This window comes from Monodon monoceros, unplaced genomic scaffold (genome assembly GCF_005190385.1).
Source record: "Monodon monoceros isolate NGI ecotype Baffin Bay Population unplaced genomic scaffold, NGI_Narwhal_1 Super_Scaffold_4, whole genome shotgun sequence".
Taxonomy (NCBI): domain Eukaryota; kingdom Metazoa; phylum Chordata; class Mammalia; order Artiodactyla; family Monodontidae; genus Monodon; species Monodon monoceros.
The window spans coordinates 11,461,005-11,474,990 of NW_021703781.1; positions in this window are offsets into that span (position 1 = coordinate 11,461,005).

The following is a 13,986-nucleotide window of genomic DNA, read 5'->3' on the forward strand; positions in this document are numbered from 1 at the left end:
ACAAAAAAATATATATATACACACTAGATTTCAAAAAAATGTAAACTATCTCATTAATCATGTTGTATATTGATTACATGTTGAAATGGTAACATTTTGGATCTACTGAGTGAAATCAAATATTAAAATTAATTTCCCCTTTTAATTGGGTTCCTAAAAAACTGTAAATTACATATGCGGCTCTCATTGTATTTCTGTTGGATATTACCACTCTAGGAGCAAAGCACTGATACGCATGTCGTTTGTAAAATACTGAAATACTTTCATACCAGCAGGACGATAACACCGCCCTGGTCCCCCAACCCCTCCCTTGTGTCCTCACAGACTTGGGTGCTCAAGTCCCTCAGCCTTGCAGTGTCCACACCCCAGCCAGCTCACGGTAAAGTCATCTCCTGTGTCCATCCCACCACCCCCAGAATGGGCCTGGACCCACAGGAGAGTTGACACTCTTGGCGGGAGTGCTGGCCCCCTGCAGACAAATGCCCCACGCGCACCTGGCCTCCACTTAGTCGCCCTGCCTTGGTTGTTGGTAAGAAATGCCGCCTTTGCAGTGACTCTACTTGTCAAATATTTTGCATCTCACCCACGCCTATAAAGCTTGCATTTTCTGTATCAGTGATATTCTTCAATTTGTGTTCTACGTATCTGTATGATGGTTTCCCCAAGGACACTGTGAGGTCATGGGTGGCAGGGTAAGTCTTAACCAGACCTTTATTCCCTGCTCGCAGCACTGTGAGAAAATGCACAGATGTATGTTGCACGTATTTCCTTTGTATATATGTTGGTTGAAGGTAAGAAATGGAAAGACTCTTGAGCAGTGTCAGGAGGCCACATAGTGGCCCTCAGACCAGCCTCCACATCCAGAAAGGAGGCTGACTTCTCCCAAAGAGATTCTGAGGACAGTTTCCCCCTGGGGGTTAAGCTACTTGGGAAAAACGAGGAGCAGGAAATCTCTGAAGGGTCTGCAAGGTGAAGAAAGCCAGAATCTAGAGTTTATTTTGTCAGAAATCCTCATGGTGTAAAATGACCAAGTCACTTTCAGTCTGTACTTCAAGGTCTCAATCTGATTCTTCAAATCCCCATTCATTGTTTCTCATCTATAGATGTCTTTGTCTCTCCGAACCCAAGTCCCCCTAAAACCGAGTTCCCTCACTGTGTTTATGATTAACCTCCCTATCCAAAACTTTATTCCCTTTCTGGTCCTCAATCCTGTGCTGAGCACTAATCAATCAGAATCGTATGAACGAAATTGCTGTTGTTGATAACACTGTTAACGTATTAAAATTATTATTATAGATATCATTAATGCACAAACTCAGGTTGTTTCTCCAGGGCAAGATGAGCTAACAGGCCCCCGAGCCATAGACTACCTGGCCAGAGAATCCTAAATCAGAGACATCCTGACTCCCGAAATGACAATTAAGAAATGTCACAAGACAGTGATTAATCCCAGCCTCTTTGTTCTTCCCTGTTTAAAAACCCTTCACTCAAAGAACAAGTGGCCTGGATCTGAAGCTTGTCTTTCACTCCCTTGCTTGCTGCCCTGCAATCAACACTGTACTTTTCTTCACCACAACCTGGTGTCAGCAGATTGGCTTTGCTGCATGTCAGGCGAGCAGACCCAAGTCCGGTTTGGTAACATCTCCAAGCTGTTACTGGACTCAAAAATCCCTGCGTAGAGGACAGTTAAGTTTTCGCCTCTCGGATTGTAGCTCTTGCATAATCCTTGCAACGGCAGACCTTGGAAATGAAGCCATTTTTACCTACATCTTTGGAGGAAGAGCAGATATTTATGCCCTGGCTCACCCGTGATGAATCCCTTGTCAGCCTGAGAGGACAAGGCATTGGATTACTGCGCCCCCGGGGGTACATGGAAACTTGTCTGCACATCTTAAGGAATCAGACCCATGGCCCTACGCCTGGCAAGCGCAGCAAGGCTTTCATTGCTGTGGAGAACAAGAACTCTGCTCCAGGGCTTTCTCTCAGCCCTCTAGTCACAGCTGCTCTGGAGCTGAAGGAGGCTGCAGAGGAAACGTCTTGCCCATCTAAATGCACAGCACTTAGAATGATCCCCCAGACTCCCAGGGCTTCCGCTAGATGAGGAGGCAGAAGCAGCAGATACAAGCCCATAGTGACAAAAGTAGTATGGACTTGACTAAAGAGGAACATGGTGCCTTCCAGGAGTACAGCCCCTGGCTGTGGCCAGCCTCACAGTTACCCTTTACTACATGCTCATGATGTCCCAAGCTCTATGCTAAGGTGTTTCCAGACCTTATCTTAATCATCATTCCAAACAAAGAGATGAGTACGACCATTTATTCCTACTTTACAAAGGAGGAAACTGACACTCAGAGGGGTTAAACAACTTGCTTAATATCACACAGCAAATCGGTGCTGTGGTCTTTCTAAATTCAAAGTCCATGGGGCTTCCCTGGTGGCACAGTGGTTAAGAATCCGCCTGCCAATGAAGGGGACACGGGTTCAAGCCCTGGTCCGGGAAGATCCCACATACTGCGGAGCAACTAAGCCCGTGGGCCACAGCTACTGAGCCTGCGCTCTAGAGCCCGCGAGCCGTGACTACTGAAGCCTGCGCGCTTAGAACCCATGCTCCGTGACAAGAGAAGCCACCGCAGTGAGAAGCCCATGCACCACAACGAAGAGTAGCCCCCGCTCGCCGCAAATAGAGAAAGCCCGCACACAGCAACGAAGACCCAACGCAGCCAAAAGTAAATAAATATTTTTTAATAAAAGAAACCTATTGAAATATTACTCAGCCATAAAAAAAGAATAAAACAATGCCATTTGCAGCAACATGGATGGACCCAGAGATTGCCATATTAAGTGAAGTAAGTCAGACAGAGAAAGACAAGTATCATATGATATCGCTTATATGTGGAATATTTTTTAAAAGTGATACAAATGAACTTATTTACAAAACAGAAATAGACTCACAGACTTTGAAAACAAACTTATGGTTACCAAAGGGGATAGCGAGGGGTGGGGACTTTGCGATTGAAAAAAAAAGAAAGAAACCTATTGCGTCAGCTTCCTAAATATCTCTCCTTTCATCCTCTCCTCCACCACAATGCAAGCATCCATCATCTTCATCTGGACTCTTGAAATGGTCTCAGACAGCCTCCCTGCTTCCAGTACTGCCCCTGCCTTCTACCACCTGCTTGAGATTGCTACCAGAGGGATATTTCTAAAATGCAAATTTGACATCACTCCAATGCTCAAAATTCTTCCATGGAGAATAAAATGAAAAACTGGGAGTTTGTTATAACCAAAAAGAATGCATTTCTACCTCACAACCCAGCAATTCTACTTCTAGATGTTTCTCCCAAGAGAAATAAAAACATATAACCACAAAAAGACTTGTACAAGAATGTTCACGGCATCTTAATTCACGTGAACCAAAAGCAACTTAAATCATCACTGACAGGAGAAAAATTAGCTATAATTGTGGTACATTCGTACTATAGAGTATTACTCGTCATTTTTCAAAAAATGAACTACTAAAAACAAAACGATATGGATTACAAATACACAAGTTGTATCAAATTACAAATATTGCATTGGACATACTTTTACTACAAATTATTTATTACCTGAAATTCAAATTTAACTGAGCATCCCATACTTTATCTCACAAACTTAACATGGCTTAATCTCAAAAACATTATGTTAAACAAATGAAGTCTGACACAAAAGCATAGATCCTAAATGATTCTTTTTATATGAAGTTCATGAAGAGGTGAAATTACTATTTGGTGATAGAAATTAGAACAGTGGTTGCTTCTGGGTAGTGAGGCTTGAGTGGAGGGGAGGCTCAGGAAATTTCCAGGGTATTAGAAATGTAGATTGGGATGGAAATTAGGCAGGTGTATGCATTTAGCAAAACCCATTAACTTGTACACTTAATTTTACCTCAATTAAAAAAAACAAAAACTTGGGGAATTCCCTGGCAGTCCAGTGGTTAAGACTGCGCTTCCACTGCAGGGGGCACGCGTTCAATCCCTGGTTGGGGAACTAGGATCCTGCGTGCTGCGCAGTGCAGCCAATACATTAATAATAAAAAAATAAAAGAACAAAAACTATTTTCCAAGGATTCTCAATACCTAAACTCTTGATTATACCACACAGGTTTCTTCTTCCTCTTGCCATTACTTATCCACTACCCTCCCCTTATCCTTAATGAGTTCTACTGGCCAAGTGTGATGACACTGGTATCCATCGTTTCAGCTTTGGCTCTACCTCCTTTAAGATGAAGACTTGCTAAGAGAGATTTAGACCCACTTTCTTTTCTGGTCCATTGTACCTTGCAGTCCACCTCCATTTACAGTCCTGTCCCATTGTTAGGGAATCACTGACTGAAACCACCCACCCTGGCCAGGCACCGTAATAACCGAATTCAAGAGTTATCTCACAACAGGAGGTCCCGGTAAGAAACACAGAACTGACAAGCTACTGCCAGCTGGAAGAATTTGGGAGGGGACAAAAGGAAGGAGGAGACACCAGCCCATAATATGTCCTGCCAACCTCCCAGAAACCCCTGCGCTGGACTCCATCTTGACTGAGAGGTGCACATGCCACCAGAAAGGGCCCTGAGTCGGACCAAATATGGGCACAAGTAAGATGATTGGCCAGAGACAACCCAGAAGGCTAACCCCACCACCATAAACCATGAGACTGCAAGCCACGAGGCAGAGCAGTCCTCCTGGGTTCCCTTACCCTCCTGCTCTCCACCCAGGCGCCCCTTCCCAATAAAGTCTTTTGCTTTGTCAGCACATATGCCTCCTCGGACAATTCATTTTCCATTTTCCAGTGTTAGACAAGAGCCCACTCTCGGGCCCTGGAAGAGGTCTCCCTTCTGGCAACACCACTGCTTTATTGTCATCGTATACACCACACTAAGCTGTAAATTCCTGGAGGGCAGAGACCTTCCCTCTTTGAATTCATGCAATACAATAAATATAAAGCACCTAGTAACCATCCACAAATGAAGGAACCAAACATTTACTCCAACCTCTCTTCTTAATTTCCTACCAAGAGGAAATCCCTTTCATTTTAAACTTTTTTCAAATACAATATTAAACACATATGCACATACATAAAAGATTTTCAAATGGTCAGAAAAGAATTAATGAAGGGCAAGGCTCCTTCATACCCTAGTTGCACAGTTGCCCTAACTTTCAGAAACAGTCACTACATTTTATTCTAGATCATTCTACAAACGTATGCATAAGCGTATTTTATGTATATATATGAATTATATGCATATATATTATGAATATATATTTCTGCATATGTGCATATATCTACATATCCTCCTGTTAATATTTTTTTAATTAATTTATTTATGGCTGCATCGGGTCTTCGTTGCTGCACACGGGCTTTCTCTAGTTGAGGGGAGTGGGAGCTACTCTTTGTTGCAATGCTCAGGCTCTCTCTGGGTGGCTTCTCTTGTTGCGAAGCATGGGCTCTAGGAGCGCCCATGCCCGTGCCTCACGGGCTCTGGAGTGCAGGATCAGTAGTTGTGGCGCACGGGCTTAGCTGCTCCACGGCATGTGGGATCTTCCCAGACCAGGGCTCGAACCCATGTCCCCTGCATTGGCAGGCGGATTCTTAACCACTGCGCCACCAGGGAAGCCCTCCTCCTGTTAATATTAATGGAGGATACTGTGCTACTTATTCTCCACTTGTCACTCCTATTCTCAATCCATTTTATGTCCTATTTGTCCCCAAGAGGTGGCCCCTGCATACTTCATTACCCAGACTCCCTTGCTGGCTGGCTTCCAATTGGGTCTGTCCAGTGAATGACATGGAAGGAAGGGGGTTGGAGGATGGGAAGAGAGAGAGGTTTGGGTATCTCTTCTTCCTCTGCTTTGGCCCCATGTCCCTGATGGTAGCTGCACGCCTCCACACCTAAAGCTGCTGCGCACAGCCCCTACTCCAGGCTCCAGCGCTTCAGCCCCTTCAGCTCCAAGGATGTACCTTAATCTAGGCTTCCTGGAAACAGACTGAGATGGAGAGGTGCATGCACATAGCTTATTGAGGAATGTCTTGGGAGACATACCTGTAAGGAAAGGAGGAAAGCAGGACTGGCCAGAAGGAGAGGCTAACATGAAATACAGTTCAGTGAGGCCTCAGATGATGCTACAGGGAGCTCTGGAGCTGGGGTGGCCCTTCAGAAATGTCCCAAATTGAGAAAAGGGGGTTGGGTTTTTGTGTTCCTGCATCAGATAGTCATTGGCCGCGGCCACCCCCAGGAGGGAGTGTAACCTGAATGAAGCTGTCCCTTGTGGTGGCTGAGGGCAACCCAGTGAAGGGTCAGCTGTGAGTCAACAACAGTTGATATTCCCAGTCCCTGGGAATGGGTACATCAGCCCTGGAAAGGAGATCTGGATGGAGAACCTCAGTTTCCATTATAGGGAGGTAGTGGCTTCTTCCACTGGTGCTGGTGTCTAAGTGTCTCTGCCCACACTTCTGTAAACAGTCCGTTCATTACAGTCTCAATATTTGAAACATCAGAGGCAAATTTTGTTTCCCAGTGGGATCCTGACTGATACACACAAAATACATGCAAGCCCTGACCCACTCACACACACATACACCTACACTTTCGCTTAGTATGTCTTGAAACACATTCCATATCTAAGCCTATAATTATCCAATGGCTACACTATGATTCACTGCATCAATAGAATATAATGCAATTATCAACTTCTCTTAGACACTGAGGTTATTTCCAGCTTCGCTCTTGCAAAAAATGGTGCAATGAGCACTTGTGTACATCTCTGCACACGTCAACAAGGATAAATTCTCCATAGTGAACTTGCTGGATCAGAGAGTATGTCCATTTTAATTTTAATAGATATTGCCAAATTGTCCATGAAGAGTTTACTTCATTATCTGTTATCATAAGCATATGAGAGTGGCTATATCAGCACTTATTCATCTAACGTGTGTTCACATTTTCAAGGCAGCCTGTTGGATTGGAGGTCTCCCAAGTGCATGCATCCTCTTATCCTTCTCTTCCACCCCCAGCCAACATGCCTCTTTGGACACATGCTCATTGCTGGGCTGGAGAGCGACCACTGTTAGACAAGCATGGCTTCACCACCCATTTTCCCACCGTCGTTTTGCCTTTCATTCTGGTAGACTGACCTGTGATGCTTGGCCCTCAGGGCTACAGTGTCAAGTGTGTTTAGTGAAGGAATTTCCATCTGTTCTCTCTCCTCTCAGAGTTCAGGATGGCCTTAGTAATTCCACCAGGTGTCTAGAGCTAGAAAACTAGAAGTTAACCTGGAATAATGAAAGCTGGCATGTGTAAATGCACCTTACTGTGTAATTAGTAATCAGACCAGTGCCCCACATTCTACAGACTCTCAGACACTCTACGTGGGTTTTCCACTTCAGGATACTAGCGATCTCACCTTGAGGCCTTTTTAACTAACATCTCAAAGGAGGCATGATCCATTTCAGAAAAAAGTTCAGCTTCATCAATTCCACCACCTCAGTTCCAAATTGCCCCTTAATGCCCCCCTATCCAAGCATCACATATAGATGCATTCCATTTGTTTTGACTAGGAACATTAATAAGTGAATTACACTCTCTAAGATTAGTTCTGGAACATTCTTGGAAATGGAAGAGAAGTTGCATAATTTCAGGAACACAAAATGAAGGGCCCCCTGTCATTTCATCTAATAGGTCATTTCACCTAATGCTTTAATCTCTTGGTTTTAGAAGGAGCTACACTTGATTTTAATAGAAGTGGATGTCATCCAGCACAACCTGATAGGCTTGTTACAGCCCATCAAACTTTGAGACATAACCCATGAAAAACAATCTGGAAGGGCCCAAGAGAAGAGAGCAGAGTTTAGAGTTGATGACTTTCAGACACTGAGGCAGGACAGGGCGGCCTCAGGCTGTTCAAGGATGACGGTGAGAGCTAAATGCTGCCCTTCTTTCCCTGCCTGTTAGCAGGAACACATGACACAGGGAACCAGATCTAGGTTGCTGATCACTCGAGCTAAGTGGAATAGAGCTGACCTAGCCAGGGGAATCTGACTGAATAAGATGGTCAGAAGTCCTAGGTGCTCATCCCAGCTCTAGAGCAATGCCTCAGCCACCGAAGTCTTCAGTTTCCTCCTCTGTAAAATGGCGAGAGCATCACCTGCCTGGCCAACATCACGTGGTTTTGATGAGGATCAAAGGAGATACTAGATAAGAAAGCACTTTGTAAACGAGGCAGTGCTGTACAATCAAAGGGGGTCATTATTTTCCACACTCATCCAGAGCACCTGCTGTCCAGCAGGCCCAGCGTGAATGCCTTGTCCCAGTTTATTTCACCTAGCAGAGATAACCTTCACAGCAAAGAAGGCCAGGAGTCACGTGTCAGACAGACATTTCAGTTGTTTCTCTAGGACTGTGGGTGAGTTTGTAGTGATTTGTCCACACTCTCTCAGATCATCCCCAGAGGTGATTAACATGCATGATCAAAGTCAAGAATTTATTTTTGGCCATGAAACAAAGCAAAACACATTGGCCCTGTCTTTAAGGCTCAAAGAGGGACAGAAACAGTAATTTGGGGCTAATTAGCACCAGGCCCAAGTCACTCAACAGAGTTAACATATTTTCATCATACGTAAGAATAAACCTCCTTAAGAGTCATTTATATTCATGGTCTCCCATCACTTTTCTCCATTCTCTTTTGAACCTACTCTAATAATACCCTTGTATGCTGATTGCTTCTCCAAATAACTTATCAAGACCACCAAACGATCTGGGAATGTAAACTGGTGCAGCCACTATGGAAAACAGTATGGAGGTTCCTCAGAAAACTAAAAATAGAGCTACCATATTATCCAGTAATCCCACTCCTGGGCATATATCTGGAGAAAACCATAATTCAAAACATGCACCCCAATGTTCACAGCAGCATTATTCACAATAGCCAAAACATGGAAACAGCCTAAATGTCCATGAATGGATAAAGAAGATGTGGTACATACGTACAATGGAATACTACTCAGCCATAAAAGAGAATGAAATAATGCCATTTGCAGCAACATTGGATGGACCTTGAGATTATCATACTAAGTGAAGTAAGTCAGAAAGAGAAAGACAAATAGCATTTGATATCACTTATATGTGGAATCTAAAACGTGACATAAATGAACTTATCCATGAAAAAGAAACAGACTCACAGACATAGAGAACAGACTTGTGGTTGCCGTGGGGGAGGGATGGGTTGGGAGTTTGGGATTAGCAGATGCAAACTATTGTATATAGAGTGGATAAACAACAAGGTCCTATTGTATAGCACAGGGAACTATATTCAATAACCTGTGATAAACCATAATGGAAAAGAATATGGGGCTTCCCTGGTGGCGCAGTGGTTGAGAGTCTGCCTGCCGATGCAGGGGACACGGGTTTGTGCCCCGGTCCAGGAAGATCCCACATGCTGCGGAGCGGCTGGGCCCGTGAGCTATGGCCACTGAGCCTGCGCATCCGGAGCCTGTGCTCCGCAACGGGAGAGGCCACAACAGTGAGAGGCCCGCGTAACGCAAAAAAAAAAAAAATATATATATGAAAAAGAATATCTATAACTGAATCACTTTGCTGTACACAAGAAACTAACACAACATTGTAAATCAACTACACTTCAATAAAAAAAATTTTTTTTAAGAAGACCACCAAAGGATCTCCACACTGATCAAGCCAACAACGTGCCTGCCGTGCTCACCTTGCCTGACCCATCAGCATCAGTAACCCAGCTGATCACTCCCTCCTCCTTGAATCATTTCCTTCACTTAGGTTCAGGGACACTATTCTCTTTCTCCTCCTGTCTTACAGACTTGCTCCTTTTCAGCCTCTTTTGTGGGTTTCATCTTATCTTCCAAATTTTTAAGGGATGGAATATCCAGACCCAGTCCTTTACCCTCTTTTCTAACTACATCCACTCCCTAGAGATCTCACCCTGACTCCTGGCTTTACTCCAACTGCAGAGACAGCAGCTCCACACAAATGTACAGTAGCTGTCTCAAGCTTGACATGTGCAGAGCAGAACTCTTATTTTACAGCCTGCAAAACATCTCTGCAAATGGCAACTCTCTTTCTCTCTCTCTCTCTCTCTCTCTCTCTCTCTCGCTCTCTCTCGCTCTCTCGTATCCCACACCAAGCCTGTCAACATTTATTCTTAGCTCTACCTTCAAACTAAAACCAGAATCTTGTTCCTTCTCCCAACCTCTCATCTGTTCCAAGTCACTTCTCAACTGAATGACTACAACGGCTTCCTACCTCATCTTTCGGCTTCTCACCCTTGCCTTCCCTATAGTCCATTTTCAACTCAAAAACCAGATAGATCCTCTTAAAACATTATTCAGATCTATCCCTTCTTTCCTTCCCTCCATCCTTCTCTCCTTCCTTCCCTCCATCCTTCTCTCCTCCCTTCCTTCCTTCCCCTCATCACTTGAGTTGTCTCAGCCTCATTTAGAGGAGAAGCCAACATCCTTCCAACAGCCTATAAGGCCCTGAATGAAAGCCTATAAGCTCCTTCACTTCTCTTCAATTCACGCTACTCCACCCACCAGTCCAAAGAACACTCCTGCCTAAGGGCCTTGGCACCTGGTTCCTCCACCCAGGCTGCTTTCTCCCTAAATAGCCATATAACTTGTTCTGCATCACACCTCTATTCAAATGTCACCTCCTAGTGGAAACTTCCCTAACAATCATATTTTAAAACACTCCCCATCCTCTAGCATTCTCATCCCTCTTTTTTTTTTTTAAACTCTGCTTTTCTTCCATTGTATATGTACAATGTACACACATACACACACACACGGAATATATTTGCTCTCGTCTCTCTTCCTTATCTAAAGTCTAAGCTTTTTAAGGACACCAGGTGGCTGGCACATACTGGGCATTTAGTTATTTTTATAATAAATAAGATACAGGTACATTTAAAGATTTGATATTTTTAAAAGCCAGCATATCATGTGACTTCTCAGCAGAGGAGTCAAGATTTTTAAGTTATGCTCCATACTGCCTGTCCAGATTTTAGAAGGAGAGAGAACATCAGTGATCAAGTTCCTACATTATGGATTTGGTATGTGTCAGAATGTGATTTGAAAGTGCTGTCTCACGGAGTTTTATATAAGACTGTGAACTGAAAAAGCTTGACCCAAAATTCCCATGGTGTCAGCAGATTTTCCTCAATGTTTCCTCTTAGAAACTGTCACAAGATAGCCGATTAAAAAGATAAATGATTTAATAAGTAGGACACTTAACTAGTTGTTCAAGGAAAAAATAATAAGCTTGATCCCTAGCTTACTGCTTATACCAACATATATTTTAGGTGGATCGAAGATTTATATGTAAGAAATAAATCTGCAGAACTACACAGGGGTGATTCCTTCCTTTTTCCTTGCTCACAAAATCTAGATCAGGCTCAAATACGTGATGATCATTTGCTTTAGGCTTTTCTCAAGTCCCAGGGTTAAATCTTCATTAGTCGTTCTTGCCAGTTTTACCACCAATGCCAGTGACTACATTGGAAACGAGCACAGGACACAATTCAGAATTAAGACTTGCCACAGGGCTTCTTCAGACCGATTTTCTGTATTCTCAAAACCTGAAATCTGAGGAGGTACCTCCTTTTCCTATGTCTGTAGTTGTTTGCATGTGATACCTGGAAAAGTGGTGGCTGTCTGAGGCCAGGAGAAGACTCTGCCTAAGAGGATAAACTGTTATGCTTACGATTGCAAAACAAAAAGATGAAAAGAGACTGGGTCCTTGATGACATTGTTGGGCTACAAAATTAATCAATGCTGTGATTTTCCTAGCTCCAGATTTTTTGCTATGCAAAATAATACATATTCTTAATATACTCACAACCTTTAATTTGATATTCTATAGCTTGTAGCCAAAAATATTCTCATTCTTTTTTTTTATCATCTTGAAATGAGAAGGCCTTCCTAAGCATGACACAAAACTCATAAGGCATAAGTGGAAGTATTCATAATGTTCACTCCATAACTCATAAACTTTATAATTACAAAAATAAGTAAATAAAAAACTTAAAACATGCACATAGCTATATCTAAAATATACAAATTCTTAATTAAAATCAATTTGAAAACATACAATAAAAAATGAGCCACGCATAAAAATTTTAAAGCTTCGCCATGGCAAAAGACATCATGAACAAAGTAAAGAGACAATGACAAACCGGAAAGATCACAAAGGGCAAATATCCTTAACATATAAAGAGTTTCTAAAAATAGAGAATGAAAAGGCCAATAACCCTATAGAAAAACAGAGTTTACAAAGAAAGAAATTAAAATGTGTCTTACACATATGAAAAGATGCTCAACCTCGTTCATAATAGGAGAAACGCAAATTAGTATTGCACAAGTAAACCTAGTATCAAGTTGTGACTTAATCACATGGAGAGGAATTATTTCAAGGGACTAAAACATAACAATCTGATTTCACATCCTGAATAGGTTACCCTAAGGACAAAAAGAGCTGCAAAGCAGTTTTAAAGTATTTTCAGTAATCATGTTATTCATAATAGTTATATCATTATTTTGAAAATGTTATATACATGGTAGGATAGAACAAGTACTGTCATTAGAAAATTAGGATTTTCACTACTCAACCATAAAAAAGAGCAAAATGATGCCATTTGTGGCAACATGGATGCAACTAGAGATTATCATATTAAGTGAAGTCAGAAAAAGACAAATAGCATATATCACTTATATGTGGAATCTAAAACGTGACATAAATGAACTTATCCATGAAACAGACTCATAGAGAAGAGACCTGTGGTTGCCAAGGGGGAAGGGGAGTGGGGAGGGATGGGTTGGGAGTTTTGGGGATTAGCAGAGGCAAACTATTATATATAAGATGGTTAAACAACAAGGTCCTACTGTACAGCACAGAGAAGTATATTTAATATCCTATGATAAACCATAATGGAAAAGAACATTAAAAAAGAATGTGTGTGTATATATATATATGTATACATGTATACGTATAACTGAATCACTTTCCTGTACAGCACAAATTAGCACAACATTGGAAATCAACTATACTTCATTTAAAAAAAAAGAAAAGAAAATCAGGATTTAAAGCATCAAAGAAAATGAAGTTAGGTAAAAATATGTGATTCTCAATTTAAATTAGAATTACTGGTATTAACTCATGATGCATTTTCTGTTGAAAAACAAAGTATCTATTTTGTAGAAATGATCTCCAACCCACTAGTGATGAACAACCCTAGTGCCCACATTGTGGTCTAAAAACCATCCTGCAGGGCTCCTTGGAGGAATGACTAATTCCAGACCTGGGACAGAAAATGTACAAGATGAGCCTAAAATATCGTGGCATCTCAAAAAGTAAAGAAACTAGCAAAGACTACCGAGTTTGTGTCCTTAGGACTCAGGAGTCAACTTGATGGGAATTTTTGAGCATCAAAAAAGAAAAAACTGCAGTTACTGTAAACTTACCACCCCGCAAAATATGACATACATGAGTTCATAATGAGGTCTTCCCTCAAGGCGGGGCAGGGGGACTCACTGGTGACATTTGGAGGATATCAGAAAACCAACCTATTTTTCTGAAACTGATAAAGAATCAAATATGTACCTTACTTTTCTTGTATCTGCTGTTCCTTGGGGAAATTGGTAGTTGACAAGGAGATCATCTCTTTATAGAGGGATGTCAGCTAATAAATGAAGGAATGATAGAATATCACCATTTTGCAACCTCTAATGACATAATGAGCACAAGCAATGATCATAAACAGCTACAAAAACCATTACGTGAAGAAAGTATTATGGGAAAATGTATAATGGATAATCATGCTGAACTCACTGCTCAATCTTAACACCAAAAAAGTGATACAACCAGATAGATATTTAGTGCACCTCAATGGAAGTACATACCCACCAATGAATTTTTCTTCCCCAAATAAT